At 38.4% G+C, this 23,357-nt stretch overlaps 1 long non-coding RNA gene across 1 annotated transcript in view; it reads left to right on the top strand.

Annotated features, from left to right (window-relative positions):
- The window catches only part of LOC122907148, a 43,802-nt gene extending 20,862 nt beyond the window's left edge, over positions 1–22,940 (top strand). The window contains exon 4 of the long non-coding RNA XR_006384689.1: positions 22,388–22,940. This is a non-coding gene — a long non-coding RNA (uncharacterized LOC122907148). The remainder of the gene's footprint in view (positions 1–22,387) is intronic.
- Positions 22,941–23,357: the final 417 nt, after the last annotated feature.

Below are 23,357 nucleotides of genomic sequence, written 5' to 3' on the forward strand. Positions count from 1 at the left end.
AAGGTTATTCTAGAAAAAAATATCTGTGACTGAGACTGTCATGCCCTTAGGATCCAGCTATGCTGGCATATTGTTGTGGTTTGGGAACAAAGCTGAGCACTTGAACATGGGCTACTCTATGGTTTAGGTATGAGGTGTCCTTGCAGGATAGACAAGCTTTTGTGGTACAGCGTGGGGCTCATTTTGAACAGTGGCTTTCAATGGCAGCAGAAAAGCAGAGCAGGAAAAGTAGGATTAAACTCTTTCCCCCATGGTACTGAATAGCTTGAGCTTCTTTAACTTAGAAAGAGTCTGTGTGTGTGTGTGGGAGAAGAACGTTTCCCAGGAGAGGTCTCAAGAGTGAGATGCCAGATTCCCCATTAACAAGTCATGTGGATGCTCACTGGAAAAATAAAAGAATATGATTGCTTTGTATTCCTGTGTTAATGAATCAGGACATGCCTGTTACTGTAAAATTAAAGAGATATCACGATGTTACATTGTGTAGGGTAATCCCAAATCACAATACATATTGAGATTTCTCTTATGTTTATTAACTTAAATGTGAGATCCAGAGAACCTTGGATTAACAGAAACCCTAGAAACCTCAGAGAAGATTTGGTCTCTTCTAGGTGGTCTATGAGAGTATGTCATAGCATAGAAATTTTCTTGCATGCCTGACTGCAGACTAATTCCTAAATTTCCCTTTTGAATGGAAGTCTGAAAGAACATAATAAGAATGTTGGGTAATCTGTCAACCTGTGGCTTCTCATGATATAGTTGGCTCAGTATTTGAGTTTGTTGCATTTATACACCTCTCTAAAATTGGCAGAGAACTCTCACTTATGTTGTTTGTACCTCACAGGAGCAAGGATGGATATGTCGAACAGGGACTATTAATTTCATTTAATACCGGAGGACCCTGGGGCCCAAAGAGATTAAGTGATATAACCGTAAATGAGTGAAAGAGAGTTTAAATGCAAGGAACAATACTTAAGTCATTGCAAAGGAGAAAACAGCAACTTAACTATGAAGACATATGGTAGATACCTCTTTGACCAACGATCAAGGTTATCATCACCAATAATGAGACAAATTGATATCATGTACCTCCTGACATAACACACAGCACTTACATAGGATTCTTGACCAAAATACTGACCTGAATCGTGACGAGATATCAGACACACTCACACTGAGAGTCACTCTACCAGATTAGCCAGTACTCTTCTAAAGTGTCACGATCATAAAAGGCAAAGAAAGACTGAAGACCTGTCCAGACTGTAGGAGACGGAAAAATCAAGACAACTAATATTATTTGGAAACCTGGATCTTGGACCTGAAAAAGAACATTAGTGGGACCATTGATAAAATTTATATAAGATCCGTAGATTAGTTAACAGTATGATTGTCAGTGTTAAATCTCCTGATTTTGCTTATTGTGCTGTGGTTATGGAAGGTGTTAACATTTGTGAGAGTCATGAGAAAGGTACACAGGAACTTTGTGTACTGTTTTTCCACTTTTTTAGGAGTCTGAAATTGTTTCAAAATCAAAGTTAAAATAAATTAATAAATAGGTTTTCTCCTAAAGCCAAAACAATTTTTATCTCCAAGGACAATTTATGTAAAGTTCAAAATCAACTGGAAAAATGGAGCATTTTTTCCCAAGTTTTTATTTAAATGCTAGTTAGCTAACATACAGTGTAATATTGGTTTCAGGAGTAGAATTTAGTGATTCATCAGTTTCATGAAATGGAGCATTTTTGCATTTTCAAACCCATAGGTGACGCTCCTATGGGACTCTTCTATGTTATACCTTAGAATTTTGGAAAGATATAGAACATGGTGGTAAAGACTGCAGGTCTTGGATTTGGCTAGATGATCCCAGTCTTGCCATTTTCTATGTACGTGAATGTCAGTTTCCCTATCTGAAAAGTGGGGATAATGGTATCGTATGATTGTTGAGGGATTAAATGAGTCGATGCACGGTAAGTTCCTACCACCGTGTCAGGTACAGGTTCCAGCTTTTGAATTATGATTGAATTTAAATAAATGGGTAAGAAAAGATAGCTTCCCGGGTCAGTCACACTTTGCGTCAGAATGGCTCCTTTGGTTGATAATTCACCAACTTAAATGGACATGCTTACTCAAAAGCTGTTTAAAGCATGCTCACTACTAATAAAAAAGGAAAAGGATGTTATTTACACAAATTGCCCAAGGATATTTTGAAAACAATAAGCAAACTGTTAAAAGCTTGCCATGGAAAAGATCACAGCTGTTACCAGCACATTTCCACTGTATCAGTAGTCAGTTGGGTACCGTCCTGGGAAGAGAGAGTGGAAAATGGAAACTCTGCCCAAAGTTCTGCGCCCATGGAGAGCAGGGAAGAAACCATGACTGCTCCCGGAGTCCAGCAAAACCTGCCCTGAGTGGGCGGACAAGGCTTTAAACAACTTGGAAAGGCTCTTCAAAGAACAATTAAAAACAACCTCCCCGTGGTGGGAGGTGAATCTGGCTGGGAAACTCCTGCTTTCTTTCCCCAGGGTAGAATTCCCAGGCTTCTGGATCCTGGTGGAGTGCCCTTGGCAGTGGACAGCGAAGTATGTTCACTTTTCACTTTCCTGGGGCTCAGAGCGGTGGTTTTGAGTACACAGGGTGAAGAACATCTGACTCTCCTAAGCTGAGAGAGATTTGCAGTCAGCAGGTGGGGGTTGGAGGTTTATGAAAATAACGAGGTGAAGTTCATTTTGTGGACAACTCTTGGCCATGGGTGTTATTTATTTCAAATTTAATACTGCCAAGCTCCTGTGGGCTTATTGAGATCAATTCACAAACAAACACACACTAAGTTGTGTCCTGGGGATAAATAAGTTTGTGTGACTTTGGGGTTGCATGTTAGAGGTAGGAGGGGAGCCACAGCTAAGGTCTTGGAGTAATAAATTGAAATTCCATGCTACACTCCTATTCGGGTAAAGGCTGCAGAAAAGTCCATGAACTATATATAAATTTTGAGGCACTGAATTAATGTCTTCAACATTTCTAAAAAGAATTACTATGGAGTGAAGGCAGTAAGTAATCCCACAGAGTATCCAGCTTTCCTTAAGAGTATATGGAAAGATAAAATAAACACTTTGGAGACCTGACATGTTCTATAAAATGACTTTAATATGTACTTAATATATACTTCATTTGGTACGTATTTCTAATAGTAGTGATCCAAAATCATCATTTAGTCAATTATCTTGCAAGTATCTATTGAGATTCTGCTATGTGCCAGAACGATATATGAGCCAAAATGCGAACTAATTTATGGTCAATATTTTTTGATGACTTGAGAGTTTCTCCTTTATAAGAAAGCTTTGACTTTTTGATGTAATGAGCATCAAGGGACATCCTTCCCAAATCAAAATAGATCCCTGTATAGCAATTCTATGTGCACACACTGTTATCTTTGTGTGTTCAAAGTGGTGGGAACTCACTGGATGAAAGGATGAGTAATTGTGAGAGGGGTATGTATAGCAGTCTTGTCTGAGCAGAGCAGTAAAAAGGAGGCTCTACATTCCCAAATTATACCTGAAACAGAGAGATGTTTATTTCCCACTGTGAGGTCAATCTCAATGAGATCTTGGGAAGAAAGGTCATCATCATCAGAAAGAATCATAGTGATTCCATGAGATCATTTAGCCTCCAAGACCAGAGTGCCTTTTTGCAACACAACATGTAATAGGTAGGCAGAGACAGAATTGAAAGAGAAGAATGAGTGGAAAATAATGAAGGGAAAATTATGGAGGGGGAGAGAATCCAGAACCAAAGAAGTGAGAGATGAAAAATGAGAGCGAAAAGAAAAAAAGTGAGAGAGAAAAGAAAAGTAGATACCATGGAAGGACAGAGAGCCCAGTACAGGACAGGAAGCCTAGGACTGCTTGTAGCACAAGCTCATTTCCATGCTCCATTCCATCCCTCACCCAGAAGAGAGGTTCCCACCCAGAAAGAATGATCAGGAAATCTGGGTAAGATACAATCCCGAGATTTGATGTCAAGGTTAGTGAAAGATCACTCTATGAAATTGACTCTAGGTGGACAGCAATATTTATTAGATAATTTTGTTGTCTGTGGAGCAACCCAGAGTTGCTAATGGAATTAGCATGTTTCTCAGTTCGGTCAATAGAACTCTTCATTATATTGCAACCTGTTCAACACTGAGATAATAGTGATTTTTGTAACTAAAACCAGTAATTGGACAGTTAAGAACTTCTTAGTGTAATTTATTAGTGTTTATCCATCCTAGTTCATGAGAAGAGGGACTCTATCTGACAAAAATAATTATCCCAGATACTACAGGGGTGAATTTGGTCTTGGGACAAGGATTTCCCTCCCTTTCCCCTCCTTACCTTATATATTAACTATATACAATTTCTTCTTGCTGTTACAAATTTGTGGTCTTCATCATGAGTTCAATGTTCCTTGATGATCTTTATCCTTAACCCTTCCAGTTCGTCACAAAATTTTATTGCTCTCACCATCTTCATTAAATTTATCACTCTTACTAGTCCTGATCTTGAACTTCCTACCCATCCTCTCTGTTTAGGGACACTGTAATTCCTTAGTCCAGCATCAAAGGCTTCAGTCTTCAGTACCCATTTTGTTGGAATTCTCTGAGGTGGTTCAAACAACTCATTCTGAAACTCTCTTATTATTTGTTTTCTGGAGTATCACTTTCTATTTCTCCCCTTACCTCTCTGACTTTTCCATTTCCTCTAGGGGATGTTCCCCTCCTTCCCCTTCAGTGTCATCGTTTGCTAGAGCTCTGTCCCGGGCTCTGTTCCCTCAGCACACTCTCACTGGGAAACTCATCCTTTCCCCATTATAACCTACTTATGTGCTCAGCACTCTCAAATGCAAACCTCCAAGCTGGGTTTCTTCTCCATCATTGCATGCCAAGGTAAGTAAAATTCAACATATCTGAAAATAAACTGTTACATTTCCTCCCAAATAAGCTTCAACTATCTTTCTTGGCTTGGGGAATAATATGTCCATCCACCAAGTAATCCAAGGTCAAACTTGGATTTCTTAGTCTCATTTTCTCCTTTTCTCTCCCATATTTAAAGCTTTGCCTTCTTAACATTTCCCAAATCTGTCTACTTCACCCCATCATCACTTCTATGCCTAGTTCAGGTCCCTATCACCTTTTTATTTTGGAGAATTTGGATATTTTTCCAATAGGTTTTTTTTCTGCCTCTCTTCTTTCATACCAATAATTGATTATCCACACAGCAGCTAGAGCAATTGTTTTATATTTCAAATCTAACTAAATTATTTCTCTAACTTATAATCCATTATACACTTCTCATTACTTAATGGCTCTCAAATGCTCTTAGCACAATGTACAAGGCCTGATACAGCCCACCCTCTAGCCTGACCTTCAGCTTCTCTTCTTCCCACTGTGCAGGCTATGGTCCAGCTGTAGCCCACCAAAAAAGTCGTGAACTAAACAGCTGGAGTAGAAGATCCTACAGAATGTTGTCATGTCTGAAAAAATGGACTTCAATGGTTAAAAAAATTAGGCATGATATTTTCTCTGCCTCCATCAGCATATATTCTGACTTATAGATTTTGTTCAATTTTGTCATTACTGGATGTTCTTTTCATAGCCTTCAATCTTATCTACACTAGCTGTTGAGGGCCCATGGGTTGATCTCACACCATATCTGATATTTGCTCCCACTGAGTAAAGAAGCCTTCTTCGTGTTCTAACAAAAAATCGAAACATTCAGCATCCCATTGACAGAATCTGAGGATCTCTAGCAATGGCATATGTCATTAATTTCAGCCTTTGATAATCCAAGAAGTATGGAAAATTCCCACCTCCTACTCTTCTGCAGGATTTGCAACTCTGCCAAGTTGTGTAGCTCATCAGGATATTTACAAGCTAACTGTGGAGCTGTGGAAAAAAGAAATCTTTTTATCTTTAGTTAGAAGCTTTATAAGGAGCACTCAAATAAGGCAGTGTGGTGAGGGAGGCAAAACACTGGAATCCATTTCCAGCTTTTCCAGGAATAAGGGGTGTGATCATGGAGGAATTCCTAAACCTTTCTAGGACTCAGTTTCCTCATTTGTTAAGCAAGAGTCTTGGCTGACCTCTAAAATTACTTCTAGCACTAAAAGAAAACAAAACAAACAAAAATTTTTAATAATTTTCTTTCAAATTCCTGCTCAAGCTGGTGAGTGTAGTATGTTTCCTTGACGTGGAGGAGAAACATAAATAGACTTTTGTCTTTTTCAAAACTAAGTGGTCCTTCTTTGGGGTCTTCAGCCATTCATTGCCTACAAATCAAGTTATGTCCATTTTTAAGTAGTTACTGAAAAATTGAGGGCATTTTTTTCCCCCTGACCAACTGATCCTATAGATAATACCCTTTCACAAACACTGACGTGGTGTACAGCCTAGAAAGAATTTCTTCTGTTTGTTTAAGAAGGAAAATCAGCCTTCATATGGGTGAAAAATATCCTAGACCTTTTATTTTTCTGAAGTTAGTATGGAAAGATGAATATTTTAAAAAGCTATAAGCAGTTAGTGGCTGGCCCTGATGAGAGAGGACTCAGTATCAGCATGAGAAGTGAAAAGACGCAGAGTATGCATGAAACGTGACCTGACGGAGTGATTTTTCTACAGAAGGACTTACCATGCCACTTAACATGCTCAGCTCTTCAGCACTTCCCCAGATGAATACAGCATTCTTTCCCTTACTTTCAGGAATATAACAGATATATAATGTTAGGACTATAACCAGACAGAAACCACAGCTAGCATTACGGCCTCATCCAAGTTGGAAATCATGACATGCCATGCTCTGAGTGACTATATTTTCTGTCACCCAGAAACACAATTGAAGTATAAATAGTTAATGAAAATATATCTGGAAAAAATCCCAGACCTTTGGAAATTAATGCATATGACATAATATAGGGAATCATAATGTAAATTAGAAAATACTTAGAACAGAAATATTTTTAAAATTACATGTCAAAATTTGTGGGAAGAAACCAAAGCAGTAATAAAATTTAGTTTCAAACGTGTATTAGAATGAAAATTAATGAGTTCAGTGGCCAATCCAAGAAGTTAGAAAAAATCCAAAAGAGTAAACACAAAGAAAAAAGAAACAGAAGAAACAAGAAAAACAGAAATTACCTAAAACACATTTAGTGTCTTAGAGAAAAACAACAAAATCAATCCTTTGAAACACAAATAAAGTAAACAGGTTTTATACGAGACTGGCCAAGAAAAGAAAAAGGTAACAAAAGATAGGGCAGACCTGTAGATACAGCCTACATAGAAAATAATTTTTGAAAATTCTATCCATAATTTGTGCTACTAATCTACGTATTTTCATGAATGGACACTTTTCCAGAAAACAAATAACTTACCAAAACTGACTCAAGAAAAAATAATACATCTAAATAGTATATACCCCTCAACACACACACACACACACACATATAAATGCCAAACACTGCCCAGACCACTTTACAGGTTCTACCAAACAGTCATGAATCGGTTCACCCCTGTCACATCAGACTATTCCAGGAACACTAACAAAGAGAAAGCCCTCTATACTTTATATGCACTCATGTAGAACTTGACCATTTAGTGAGTAAAGTGTAATATGAGAAAGGGAAAATACTCACTGATCTCCTTTGTCTTCATAAATGTAAACTTTCTTTCAAATTGAGTAAATGAAAACCTAGCAATACATTTATTTAAACACATTTCACTTCATTACAGATTAAAAGACTAAAAGTTATATGATTATCTTAGTAGATACAGAAAAAAGGATAAAATTTAACAATTTTTGATTTGATAAAAATGTTAGCAAATTAGGAAAAAGAGTTACTGTGTCATCCTCACAAGGAGAGACTTAAAAAATATATATAACAAACATATCATTTAGGGAAATTTTAGGACCCCCCTTTAAATTATGGCAAATATGGAACACGAAAATGATACCCACTGTCACCATTTTAAACTGGAAGTCTCATTCATACAGCACAATAAGAAGAGAGGTTAAAAAGAAGAACGAAATACCTAGGAATAAATCTGGGTATTGCCAACAGTGTACAAGACCGTTTTAGAAGTAATTATAAAATTACCAAAAGATATTAAAGAAGCTCTTAGTATATAGAGAGATAGATTGTGTTCAGAAATAAGAGGAATCAATATTAAAAATGATGTCAATTCTTTTCTAAGGCAGCCATAACATTATGCCAAGCATGGCCCATTATCTGATTCATTGCATTAGAAACAACCAATGCCAAACATTTACTTTGTGTTTTTTTTTAATATAAAATAGTATTAACAAAAGCCACATTAAATTGTGCCAGTTTCTAAGTAGGTACTGGAAAATTGAAGGCACTTTTTCCCTCCCTCATCAGCTGACCTTGCTGTAATAGCATTTCACAAATACTGACCAGTACGAGAAGTTTAGGAAAAGTTTTCTTTGGGAGATTTTTATTAGTCCAGGAAGATTCTTGCTGGCCAGTTGGATTATAAAGGTCCCGTTGCTTCAGCTCACTATCCTACTCTGATCTATGGAGTACTTGCTCCACCTCTGCTCTCAAAGTAAGGGAGAAGCTCATTTTGTTTTGCCATATTTCATAGTCATGGAAGCTGAAGATCATCCACTTGCCTGTATGGGGCTGGTTTTCTACCTAGTGAGGAGCAGAGGACCTTCTAGGCAGGAATGGACTATCTCATCCTCAACCACATTAGTGTTGAGAACACTGTCCCATTCCTTTAGCTTCTTAAATAAAGCCATGGGTCAAGGTTAAAATGGCAGCAGGACTCCTGAGACAGCTGGTGGAATTGAGCTTTTCTCCTTGGCTCACAGATACCACTGAGAATCTGTCCTCTTTGCTCAGAATTGGGATTTGACCCTTATTAACAGATCCCTGACAAGTGTGGTCCGTGGATTGTGGCAGCCACAGACATTTGAACCCAGGATCAAACAGTGGGGGAGAGCGTTGAGAGCATTTCATTCTGTCTTTCTCATTGAACCCTGTCTTCCACTTTTAAACATCTTTCCTTTCTCTCTTTTCCCTCCATTTCCTCCGACTTTCCTTCTCATTGTCATCTGTACATCTTTCCTGTCATTTCCACTGTTTCATTATTGTCCGTCTATCAATCCCCATTGGTCTCTCTCCTTCTTATCCCCACTTGCCCTCTTTGTATCCTCTACTACCTCTCATCCTATTTTTTTCAATATCTGGGTGTGTCCTTGTATTTCCATCAATTTCTCCAGGTTCTTTCCTCCTTGACCCTATTCCCGCCCCCTCTCCCTTTAGCATTCTTCTACAACATTTCTACTCATCATCTCACGGCAATATATAGGCCATCATTCTAACAAGAAGAACTAGTTAGGCAACATTATAATAATAAATATAATACATATATAAATATATATAAATATATAAATATATATAATGTGCAACAGATGCACATTAATGAAACAAAAACATCATCCAGATGAAGGTCTGTGCTCCATGAACTTCCAAGCCTCCTCCTCTTTTGGCAAATGTATTTCTTTATTTTCTTTTTTGTGTAGGCAGATAATGTTTCAGATAATTCTCCAGAGATTCATTATCATGAATTAGCCCAATGCAGTTTTTACAGCTATGTTTTTTATTATTTTACAGTTAAATGTGGGTTAGTTAGGAATCCAGAAACTCACCAGAACTCTACACCTAAGTTACCAATAAGACTATTTCACAAATAACTAGATACTCGTGTGCGCTTATGAAAATGGTGTTTATGTGTGCCTCAAGAAATTAAAGGCCAATGATTAGCCTGTATTTTAAAGGAAAACAATGTTCTGGCTGATTAGTTTGGAGAATCATTCATCTTTGTATCTTCAGTACCTAACATAGTTATTGGTGTCTAAGAGAATCTCAGAGAGTGCTTGTGGAAACAAATATCAGTTTCCATCCAATGTATCCTCCTGGGATCCCTAAATACATAACTGAAAGGATCTCCTATGACTACATATTTCCACTCCTGTAACAAATAACAAAATTTGCACGTAAAAGATTAGCATGACTGAATTATTTCTTGGCATTTGAATAGCCATTTATAATTGCAAGCCACTTGGTAGTTTTCACGAACTGGCTGTTCATCATAAAAACTCTACGGAAAAAGAATTCTTACAAATTTACTGATGGAAAATCCAAGGGGGAAAAAGCACATGGATCCTCACAAGGGACATTTTTCCACATCGTTTAAAGAAATACTAAGAACATAAAGGAAAATTATCTATTGTGACATTCTACAAACGTAGCTTTTCAAAGAAAGAACAGGAAGAAATGGTATGAAGAGGAAAACAAATAATGAAGAAACCCCAAGTGACCTCAAAAAGTCTCTGGATTTGCTCAGTTCACTTGTCTCCCCCCACCCCCCACCCCAGGTTTCTCCCAGTTTCCCTGTGGATAACTAAAGACATAGACACTTCACAGCAGAGCTCAGGGCTGGATTGCCCTGTTGACATTGTTAGTACATGTTGAGAACAATAGCAAAGCAGAAGCACAAAAACTATTTTTTAAAATAATATTTCAAAAAGAATTTCAAAACAGACATCCCAAGAGTCAGAATTTGGGGGGATTATCCTTTCTGTTATATTATAGTTCAGGGATTTAAACAAATTCTGAATTATACATAGCAGGGGGCAGGGGAGCAGCAGTGAGTGAACCTCTGAAAGGCTAACCCAGCCCGGACCCAGTTATAAAGCTTGGCCATTGATTTGCCTTTAATATTTTTACTAAAATTTTTGTGTTTGGGGCAGATAGATAGTCATACACCTGAGCAAAAATGAAGAGGCCATGTAGCCATAAAGAGAATAATAAAAACTGCCAAAATACTGATTTGACCTCACTATACGTAATCTTTACAACACTATTAAGATACAAAGCATAGAGAGCGCTTGGTGGCTCAGTGGGCTAAGCGTCTGCCTTCAGCTCAGGTCATGATCCCAGGGTTCTGGAATCAAGTCCTAAGTCCTACATCAGGATCCCTGCTCACTGGGAAGTCTGTTTCTTCCTTTCCTTCTGTCTGCTGTTCCCTCTGCTTGTGCTTGCTTTCACTCTCTCTCAAATAAATACATTTTCCAAATATCTTAAAAAAAGAAAGTTAAAAAAAAAAAAAGATATGATGCTTAGGTAGTGTGAAATGCTGGAGGATTCCAAAAACAGTCTTGCACACAATTATGCCCAGGATCATTTTTGGCCCTTAGCTCTGTCTCTTACACCCTGTCATCAGAGGGCTGAGACTGGAGATTTGGAGAGCAGGACAGATCCTGGGTTTCTCCCTGGAACAGGATGGTCAGGAGGAGAAGAACAATAGAGTCACAAAGAATAATTGGGCTCTGAGAGACCTCATTTTGAGTCTTGCCTCTTTTACTTTCGTAGCTCCACAATCTGGTCAGGTTTCTGAACTAGTCCCTGACTTTATAGAGACAATAATACCAAGCTCACAGAATGTGGGGAAGATCAAAGAAAGACCTAGAAAGCATATGGAAGCTGACCTAGTAGAGTGAGTAGGTGTTCAATAAATGATAGTTGCTGCCACACAGCTTCTTATATGATTATATAATTATATGGTCCCTAATTGATAAGTCAATTATTTATCCCACCAATATTTATTGTGCACATACTAAGAGCTAAGCACCAAGGTGCTGAAATGGGCTATAGACTGTTCAAATGTAGGGGGAAAGGTAGTATTGAAACTGGAATTGAGGAAAACACTGGAAGTGCCATAGAAAATTGCTCTCAGCTGCTTTACAGAGGAAGCCAGATATCCCTGCTTCTGTAGAACGATTATCAAAAATCAGAGCCTCTGTAAAGTTGAGGAACCCAACACCAGGCAAAGTTAAAACAGGTTTTCATTTCATGCATAGTTTCCTTATTTGAACTCCTCCTCTCATTGGTGCTCTGGCTCTAGTCATTTAGATGCTAAAGCCAGGCCCCTACCAGGGTTGTGCAGATCTTAGCTCCAAATAAAATGGACTGGATAAGGAAGGGAACAGAGAAATTCCTGCCCCTTCCCTACGACAGAGAAAAGTCTACAAGGTTTTTTCTCCCCTCCCTCCTCTGTCCCCATTATGAGACAGTTCTACTCTGAAGAGAACAATCTAGTTGAAATCAAGAAGTATATACCTACCTTGATCTGTTAGGATTTTTTTTTAAGTTTATAACCCAATGCCACAAGAAAAAATAGACTCTGTCAACTATGATAATCTTATCATGTGAATCTATTTCACTACTTTCTCCATAATTCCCTTAGCCAACAGCAGAGGGAATGAGATTTGCTGGCCTTCTCATGTAAGGAAACTGAAGGCTCTAATTACTTCCGTGCAGTAGACAGAGTAGCCCCAAAAGATGGTTCTAGTCCTCAGAACATGTGCATATGTGACCTTACGGGGCAAAAGTGATTTTGTAGATGTGATTAAGTTCAGGATTTTGAGATGGGGAGATTATCCTGGACTATGCAGGTAAGCCCAATCTAATCACACCAGTTCTTTACAAACAGAGAAACTTTCTCAGCTGTGATCAGAGAAAGACACGTGATACCGGATGCAGGGGTCAGAGAGATGCGACACCGGGTTTGAAGAAGGAGGAGTCAAGGAATGCGTGGGCCTCCAGGAGCCAGAAAAGGCAAAGAAATTTTCTCTTAGAGCTTCTGGAAGAAATATAGTATGTTGATGCCTTGATTTTACCCCAGTGAGACCTGTGTTGGAATTTGGTGTTACAGAACTGTAAAGTAATAATCCATATTGTTTTAAGCCAATAAATTTGTGATAAGTTATTACAGCAGCAATAGAAAATTAAGGGACAGAGGGGGGCAAGGAGGGAGACACAGAAGTGAGAACTCCAGGCAAATGGGGAGGAGGAAGAAGGGTCAAGGCAGAGCAGTGAGAAGGTTGCTTTAGTCAATCCCTCTCCTTAATCCAAAGACTGCGCAGCATGATCTCCATGGTGGTGGACTGTGGATGGAAACAGAGCTGGCTATTGAACTATAATAGGTCATTGTACACATGCTTACTCCCTTCAGAAGAACTTGGTTCTCCATTCTGCGGCCTTTCTTCTGCAAAGATTGCTGTCCTTACTGTTTATCACTGTTGCTGTTTTTAATTTTCCTAGAGCTTCTCATAAGGTGTCACCATTCTGCTTCTTTTCTAGATTACTTGTGTAATAATTTATTTCATATTTGAATATACGCTTCCTTATTCCACATTAGACCGCAAGCTCCAAGAACAGAAGGACTACAGGTATCCATTCATCATGTTATTTGCCTTGTTCATTCATCGCCGAGTGAATGGGGGCATTTCCATGTCTTCTGAGGCTGTCATCCCTCCAGGCCTCTACTGTCCTCTTAGGCCATTCCAAGGAAGTTAGTTATAAATAAAGAAGGAAGTTTGTCCTTCACTACTTCATGGTCGAGGAATGGCTTTGTTTACAGCCGCTACATCATTTATTAAAGTTCATTTTGTCCTTTGGGGTTAATCTTAATTTTCAGATACGTAAACCATGGAGTATTAACTTTTAACGTGATCATGGAACAATTTTAAGAACGAAAAGACTAAAATAGTCACCATACAGCAGCACGAAAATATCTGCTTTCATTCAGTGAATCAACTTGACACATAGAGGCCTTGAAAATTACAAGGAAATTGATGTAAGGGGAGCTCAAAGCGAAAAGACTGAACCAGCCAAGGGTCATATATAAAAAGACGAGGTGGAGCTAGAACAAAGCATCCAGGAGTCATGATTTTCTGTTTAGAAGTTTGGGGGTTTTTTCCCTTGTTTTCCTTAAAAACCATCTTTCCCCAGCAGGCCCATCTGAAAGTGGGTGAGGCCCAGACAAATCCAGGCTATTGGCCTTTTTCAACACTTCTCTCCCATTCCTCCAAAAAATGTGTTTATACTGGTGAAATCAGGTAACTGATGAACCTCAGTTCTTATAAGCACCAACTGGCCAGGATGCAGATGGGAAGGAGCCCCCCGTTCATTCACTCCCTCCCTCAGCCAACCCGGGGCCTGTGCCATCAGGCCCTCCCAGCCTTGCCCTAGAGACCCGTGTTCAGTCTTTTAAAAGATGCCCAAGACGGACCCACCCACAGGAATTATGTTTATTTATTGCTCTGTTCTTCACCATCCCTTCGCCCCATTTCCTGCCTGTCTTCTTGTAGGTGTCTCATGTCTGCCCTAAGACTAGTGTTCTGGTGCTTCTCCTACTTCAGCTCTTGGCTCTTCTCTGTTCTAATGTTCAGAAACCCCTTCTGGCCTTGCTGCGCTACTCCACCTCCACTCCCAGATGGGGCTGATAATCATCCCGGGCTTCTCAGCCAAGGACCAGCCTGCTCCAAGTTTCGGTCTTATTAACTTAGCATGTGACAGGCTCCCTTGTGCTGGGGACATCTCTCTGTTTCATTATTTTTCTCTGCCCCCCCCTTCCTCTGATAATCAGTGGGTGAGGTTCTTATGATAGAATTCTCTTTTCTTTCCTTTTAAAAATGTTTTCTCCTTGGGGCCCCTGGGTGGCTCAGTGGGGTAAGCCTCTACCTTCGGCTGAGGTCTTTATCTCAGGGTCCTGGGATTGAGCCCCGCATCGGGCTCTCTGCTCAACGAGGAGCCTGCTTCCCCCCTGTCTCTCTGCCTGCCTCTCTGCCTATTTGTGATCTCTGTCTCTGTCAAATAAATAAATAAAATCTTTTAAAAATATAATAAAAATAAATAAATAAATAAATAAAGATGTTCTCTCCTTATAGACAGATAGAATGGTGGTCATCAGGGACTAGGGGCAGGGGGAAAGAAGGAGCTGTCGTTTAACAGGTATAAAGCTTCATATTTGCAAGAAGGAAAACAATTCTCTAGATCTGTTTTGCAACAATGTGAATATACTTAACACTACTAAATGGTGCACTTTAAAAATGGTTAGATTGGGGGCGCCTGGCTGGAATTTGAGCCCCATGTTGGGTGGAGAGATTACTAAAGATAAATAAATAAATAAATAAATAAATAAATAAGATTAAAATGGTAAATTTTATGTTATTTTCTAACCACGATTTTTTTTTTTTTTTTTAAAAATAAGGACGTTTAAAACACATTTTTTCTCTTGAGCTCTGTCCTTTATGGTTTGGGGTATTGAATTAGGTACCAAATTTCATCAAATGTTAATTCATCTGAATTCTTTTATAAATAGAATCTAGTAGTGGCTCTATCTTGGGTTTGCCCAAATCATTATTTCTTATTTCACAGACCTGATCCCCGTAATATGGAAGTATAGATTCCATGAATAATAGTAATAGTTGGGCACCAACTGTTTGCTAAGCACTGGCAGAAATAAAGATGTATTGCACACAAGCCATTACTTACTAAAATTTATATACCTAAACAATGATAATAATAAAGCTGCTGCTTATTGGGTTATGCTGTACCAGAAACTATTCTATGTGGTTTTTTGTTTTGTTTTGTTTTCAGATTTTATGTATTTATTTGACAGAGAAGGAGAGAGAGCACAAGCAGGGGGAGTGAGTGGCAGGCAAAGGGAGAGAGAGAAGCAGACTCCCTAAAGAGCAGGGAGCCTGATGTGGGACTCAATCCCAGGATCCTGGGATCATGACCTGAGCCCAAGGCAGACGCTTAACTGAGCCACCCAGGAGCCCCGGCTATGTCTTTTATATACTTTACCTCTTTTATCCTTTTAACAACCTAATGAAGTAGGTAATTTTGTCTGGTTCTACAGTCTTTTAGCAGACTTGACACATAACCACTCAGAAAGCGAAAATAGAATTAAGATCTACTAACAATGGAATTAGTATGTATTTATGTTCGTGTGCCAAGCAGAGTGCCAAAGAATCTTCAACGTGATATCTTCTCTCCATTTTACAGATAAGAAAACTGAAGGTCAGCCATGTCAAGAGAATTGCCAAAGGCCACTTAGCTAATAAGACACAGATTTATCGGAAACCAGCATTTGGCTGATTCCCAAGGATGCAGGATATCTTCACACCCCATGGTCTTCCTATGTTACAGTAAAGCAAGTTAGAATTTGGTTGAATGTGTTAGGAACTCTATATGAATTAAGACAGGCAAGGGGAAAAATAGAGATTTACCTCTATCTGGAGTTGGTAAGGTGAGAAAAGTAACCTAAGAAGGAAGAACAACATAAACAAGGAAGCAGAAGGAGGAAGGCAAGGTTTGTATATGGTAAACGAGCGGTAGGGTTGGTTGGAATCTTCTAGGCAAGAAATAGAACACTGGGGATCCAATCAGAGAGCCACACAAAGACCTGGGCCTCCAGAACCCAGATGTCCATCTAAGGGGTATGACTTTCATTACCCAAGGGGGATAGAACCATAAAGATTTTTTGAGCAGAGAAATTATAGGACCAAGAGCTGTGCTTCGGGTATATGAGGTGAACTTAGGAAAGTTCAGGAGAATAAAAAACAAAACTAAACTCAGTGTCTCTCTCCTTAATTCTCCTTTCATGTTAACATTGGCCTTGACACTGTGAACATGTCCCCAACTTGTTGAAATTAAGGATTCAAGAGTGTGTTTGCCTAAAGTTGCTTGTTTTTAAGTGAATTAAACATGATTTTCTTCAACCTTTTCCCTTAAAAGTCTGTAGGTTTAAAAGATAATTTGAAGTTCATTTTCCAGGGAGGAATCCAATTTGGCTTTTGTTGTTTCTGGTCGGATATTATATGATTTTATTTTTTTATTGCAAGCCTTTGGAATCGTTCACAGATGTTGCTGCTAAAATAGATTCTCCTGGAACTGTTTGGTTTGAGAGAATCTTTGTTACCATGGATTAAGTTAATAGGAGATCTTGTTTAAAATTCAAGGCTATACCCAAATTTAGGAAATAATAGTATTTTCAAAAATTTATATAAGGCTGTCATGGAGACAAGTGACATTTGGAACCTTAACTGTAGCTCCACATCATTGTACTTATGGTTGAGCTACTTTGTGTTCAAATTAAAGACCATCTCCCCCAAGGAGAGAGAGAGATCAACCAGGCTAATGTTTTTATAAATTAAGAAATTCATGCTTCTAGTTGGTCCATTGTACTGGAAAAATACAGTTTTTAGAAGAATATCTATAGCTTAAATTTTATATAGAGATATACTAAAGCTTAAACCGACCATCCACTATCAGAAATAACAAAAGATGATCAAATTTAAATATCAACTAAATTTCATCTGAGCTCTGCACAAATGGACAGTGCATGTGTGCAGCCCCCGAAATAGCTTCCTCGGTCTTCCTTTCTTTTGCTCTTCCCTTCAATGAGCTCAGCTGTTGCCACTAAGTTCATATTTTCATTGTCACCTGCATATGAGGGATTTGCGTGTCTGAGTTTCCAATTCTGACCTATCTCTCGAGACCCAGACCTACGATATTCTATTATGCGTCTCCCCATCAGGCGCTTAACACTCCATATGTCCAAACCACATTTACCATCTTACCAAAAATATTGTTGCAGCATCTGGTAACCAAGGTAGGACCTCTATAACAGCATTTGCCGGATTGTTTTCCAGGAACACTAATCCCCAAAAAGCTAAAGTTAAAAAGGAGATTTATGGCCAAATAAGTTCCATAAATTCTACATACTCTAGCATACATTCTTAGATATACTCAGTGAAAGTTAAACGTCTGAAGGATCTTAGTTTTACTTCAGTAGAAAATAGGTTTATTTTGTTTTAGCTCAGAATTTTATTTGATGTTGGACCCCTTTCATGCCTAACATCTATTAACATTCTGAAAAACTAGTTTTTACAAAAGATTCTCTGAGAACAGCCAACTATAGATCATTTTTGACTCCTCCTATCCCTTAATCACTACTAAAATCCATCATTTTCTTGCATAGTTATACCTTAGGGTGTATCTAGAGCCAGAATCTTCCTAAATCTCCTTCCTGACATCATCACTTACCAATTGTGAGATCAGCGCAAGTTATTTATTCTCTTTGCTCAGTTTCTAAGTTTTAAAATGGTTGACTCTTCTTAAATTAAAGGATTATAAGGATTAAATTAATACATGCACTGCACGAAGAATATGGAACATAGCAAATGCTCAAAAAATGCTCACTTTTTATTTTTTTAAGATTTTATTTATTTATTTGACAGAGACAGACACAGCGAGAGAGGGAACATAAGCAGGGGTAGTGGGAGAGGGAGAAGCAGGCTTCCCACTGAGCAGGGAGCCCGATGCAGGGCTTGATCCCGGGACTCTGGGATCATGACCTGGTCTGAAGGCAGTCCCTTAATGACTGAGCCACCTAGGGGCCCAAATGCTCATTTTTAAAAAAAATTTTATTTATATTTTTAGTACTCTCTGAATCTACTAATTTTTAGTACTCTCTGGTCATAAATTCAGGACCCCAGTATCAAGAGTCCTATGCTCTTCCAACTAAGCCAGCCAGATGCCCTTAGCAAATGCCCCTTTTATTATTATTATTATTGTTAACTATAAAATGTCCCAGATATTTGCTGTTTTCCATTGCCTTTGAACTTCAGTAGTTTGGGTACTCATCATTTCTTTCCTGGGCATACAATTATAATAGCAATTTACACTTAATTTGATTCTTTATAAATTACGTTGATATTTTCAGGTACATTACCCAATTAACTTAATAAATACTTCTGTTTACAAACCCTCTACCTTGCAATTCCTTTACCACACTGCCACTTAATTCTTTTTAAAGCACAAATCTATTGATGCCATTCTCATGCCCAAGGACATTTAATGATCTCCTGATATCTAAGTAATAAAGGAAAGTAACAGAGCTACTCATCAAAGTGCACACACCCCTGACTTCACACTCGCCATAACAGAATTTTATAATCTAGCCACAATGCACCACTCCCCAAGTTTAAAACATACAATGGGCTTTCAGATCACTTGGCTTGGCTGATACAGTTTTTTGTTTTACTGTGAATACCCTTCTTTCCTTCTTTTACCTATTAACAATCCTACTCATTCTTTAAGGTGCACCTCAAGTTGTGTTCCATTTCACGCTATAAATTGTACAAAGACTACCTTCCACATTAAACTGTGAGCTCCATGAGAGGTGATGTCTGATTCATTCTTTTGTACTTTACAAGTCAAACACAATGACTTACCTGTAGTAGGTGTTCATATAGATTATCTATTGACTAAATTTGCCTACATAGAGGGATTCTTACTACTCATTAGTATATACCACACCTTAAACAAATATCACACTTCAAAAAGTCAACTGGCTGGTAAGTCTCTCCTTGCCGGAAAGTTTCTATTCTTTATGAAAGAACTCACAGTAGGATTCCTCCAATAGAGAAGTGAGCCAGTATGCTTAAATAAAAACACTATCACACGGAACTTCTGTAAAACCCGCCTACAACACGCACCTGTATCCACCAACCACCCCAGGATTATGACTTCTTGGGATAATACCATGTTTTTGTTGGGATTCTCTGGGAATAAATATAAGGCCAATTAATATACTGGCTCTATCATAATAGTAGCGTATCTTCTTTTTTTTTCCGATGGAGACTTCCTGGTTGGCTCTCAGAGAGGTGATCTAATCTATAGTCTCCCTCGCTAATCTAAGTTCACATTCAGGTTAGATGTACCCAGCTTGTTTCTGATTCAGTGACCTCATCTCCTTCAAGAGAGCTATTCTTCTTTCAAAGGCTGCTGTTGGAAAATTGCACTGGACACTTACCTACTATGGAGAAGCATTTTCCACGTCTGAAGCACACTCTTCCCCGCTGTGCATTGCTCTCCACATCTCCTTCCCAGGCTGTTGGTTGGTCTTAGAAATACCGGCTAGAAGTGGGAAGAGTGACACTTCTATAACCTCCCATTCTCCTACAGGAGTACTTAATTAATTTGTTTCCCAATGAAGTTTAAATGCTCATGCTAGAAAAGCATATTTTCAAGTTTTCCCCTTACTCTATGACTGCCAGATGACTCGTGTCAGGTTTAAGTTGGAGACATCTCTGGAGCACGAAGAAGTTTGGGGCCAGTGGCATGTGTCACATTCTTTTTGTTCATCCTCATATTTACTGATTCACACCTATTACACACAATGTACTGCTCGGGACCTCTTAGCCATTACTGCTTCCCATGACTTGGATTGTTTGAGTCCATTTTCTCGGTTAATGATAAGCTATTATCTACGCCTGTTACACCTCTGCCAAGAGTTTTTACCCAGAAATTACTTTATAGTTATTATCTAATCTTTATAAAACCATGGAGGAAGTTCTCCCATCTAACAGACGGTAAATGATTAAGGAGAAGATAATGAAAGAACCTGCTCAAGGTGACATGGTAATTTAGTGATGGAATAATACTGAGTGTTCCCAATGTTCACTTTCTATAGTTTAAGCTGCAAACCTATTATCTGAGTTTGAGTTTATTTACAGTTGCCTCACTTTTCTTCAAAATCGTTGAATAGCAAAGTAATCTGACCTTGAGAGATGCATATGAATGTACAGAATAGCATTAAAAGTGCTCCATACAGAGTAATGGCATGATTCTATTATTGTTCAACTCTGGCTAGTATTCACTTATTTTTTAAAACTTTTGTTTTGTAATAAAAGCAATTATGACCACAGGTATAATTAAGTACAGAAAACTATTAAGATTTTCCCTGGAAATTATGTAAATTAACAAAATAATATTGAAGGGTGTATTTAACCTATTTTAAATTAAAAAACATAATGTTCTTTCCTAGAATATGTTTGTATTCATTTATTCATTGATACACTACCTGTTATTAACAATTATAATTTATTGTTGAGTAGCAGCTGGGTGGAAAAAATGAGAAAAATCCTTAAGCTGAAAGGTATTTTCACAATTCTGATAGCTTTTTTTTTCTAAAGATTTTATTTATTTGACAAAATAAAAGATTTTATTTATTTATTTATTTGACTTGAGAAATCACAAGTAGGCAGAGCAACACGTAGAGTGAGAGGGAGAAGCAGGCTTCTCACTGAGCAAAGAGCCCAATGTGGGGCTCAATCCCCAGACCCTGAGATCTTGACCTGACCTGAAGGCAGAGACTTAACCTACTGAGCCACTCAGGCACCCCCTGATAGCTATTAATTATCTCAATACTTTGTGTGGAAGTAGAAAGGGCATTATTAGTAAGAAACTAAGTGTTCTCACTTTTTTTTCCCCAAGTTTCATTTCATCAGGTTAAACATATTCCGTTTTTTCTAGAGGGTTAAAGAGTCTAAACTCATCTAACATTTTATAGTTAATAGGAAATCAATTCTATCCCATTTTTCAAGTATTCATAAAGTTTGAATACTGGACTAGATACTGGAGTGTAAGTCAACCAAAATATAAGTCCCACAGTAGAATGTAACCTACATGAACAAAGTTAATTGTCCCCGTTGGACTCTCAGTTATTTAAAGAAGTGCCTACTATAGAAGGTGCTCAATAAATATTTGTTGTATAAATAAGTAATGCCCTAAGGAGTGAGAGAGGGATAGAAAGATGGATATGCTATCTACTTTAGGGTGTCTGAAGAGCATCTGGAGAGGATTCTACTCCTGATAATTAAAAGCAAACCAATTTTCAAAATAAATATTTCATTTTACTTTTTTTCAAGTCAACAAAATTTTGTATGTATGCAATTCTTACAAACAATGTGTGTATGAATTTATTTGGAAGACACTCATATAAAATATTCATGGTGAAGTTAGGAAATTTTTAAGTCTTTTCAGGTACATTCTCACACTCTGTAAATTGTGTTACTCCAGTGTTTCCCATCCACTGTAGCAGGCTGCCTCAGTGTAAGCGCTCAGATTTGAGGGGCAAAGTAGATTTAAGAAGAAAAGACTTTCTGTGAGAACATGGGCTTGAAAGTCAGTCATTGCCAGGAAAGGTAGACTCCTTGTAAATTATTTCAGGTCCTTCTGCACACTATACCAACAGATGTGCCCAGCTGATCTTATGACAGAGTATGTGGCGATTTTTTTTTTTTAAAGATTTTATTTATTTATTTGACAGAGAGAGAGATCACAAGTAGGCAGAGAGGCAGGCAGAGAGAGAGAGAGAGGGGCAGAAGCAGGCTCCCTGCTGAGCAGAGAGCCCGATGCGGGACTCGATCCCAGGACCCTGAGATCATGACCTGAGCCGAAGGCAGCGGCTTAACCCACTGAGCCACCCAGGCGCCCCATGTGGTGATTTTTGCCCACCAGTGACCTTTTCTCTTCTTTGTCCTGTGTCCAGAGAGAGGCTCCATTCCCAGCCTTCCTTGCAGGTAGGTGTGACCATGTGGCTAAATTCTAGCCCATGGATGACCTGAAGTGCTGTGTGTCATTTCCAGACCATGTTAAACAATGTCCCACAGATGCTCCTTTCTTCTTACAGATTTCTGGGATGAAGGACACTTTCAAGATGACCTTGTGAGCTACAGAGCAGAGCAACTGCCACACCGAATCCCTGAATGACTGCATAGAACATATAGCAACTTATTTTCTAAGATGGCCATGATCAGTTTCTTCCCTACCCACATGTACGCAGAGTTCCCCAATAAGAGATAGAGCCACCTCCTCTAATTCTGTGTGATCTGGGCTAATTTAATTGGCTTGACCACTTAACAGAATGAAATGTCATTGTGAGATTGCCTTGCAGCTTCTGTGAAGGCTTCTTGGAACTCAGTCACTGTTAGGAAGCCTAAAGAGCCCTGTGGAGAGGTCCCTTGGAACTACCTTTAACTTGCCAGCCATATGTGTAAATTATCCTGGAAGGCTATACTCTAGCCCCAGCTGAGCTGCCCCAGCTGATATCATGTAAAGCAGAGAACTGACCAGCAGATCTCAAATTCTGAATTTACAAAATTGTTAAATATAATAAAAATGAGTACTGCTTTAAGCTGCTAAATTTTGACATAATTTATTACATGTCAATAAAAAACCGAAAATGTCTTACCTCCACCCAAATACCACACTGGAATGTATATATATATAAACAATAAGCTTCTAATTCTTTCATCTCTATTTAGATATAATTAACAAATAAAATTATATACATTTTGTGTATACAACTTAATGATTTAATATAATATACATTGTGAAATGATTACCATGATCGTCAATTAACACACTGTTAATTTCATTGTTGCCTTTTATGTGTTGGTGAGAACATTTAAGATCTACTCTTTCAGCAAATTTCAAGTCTAAAACACACTATCGTTAACTATAATCATGATGCTATACATTAGATTCTCAGAAGTTATTTATCTTATATGCAAAAGTTTGTATTCCTTGACCAACATCTCCCTCCTTCCCCCACTCTCCAGCCCCTGGTAACCACTACTCTGGTTTCTGGTTCTATAGCT

Source organism: Neovison vison, chromosome 5, assembly GCF_020171115.1.
Source record: "Neovison vison isolate M4711 chromosome 5, ASM_NN_V1, whole genome shotgun sequence".
In the NCBI taxonomy this organism is placed as follows: domain Eukaryota; kingdom Metazoa; phylum Chordata; class Mammalia; order Carnivora; family Mustelidae; genus Neogale; species Neogale vison.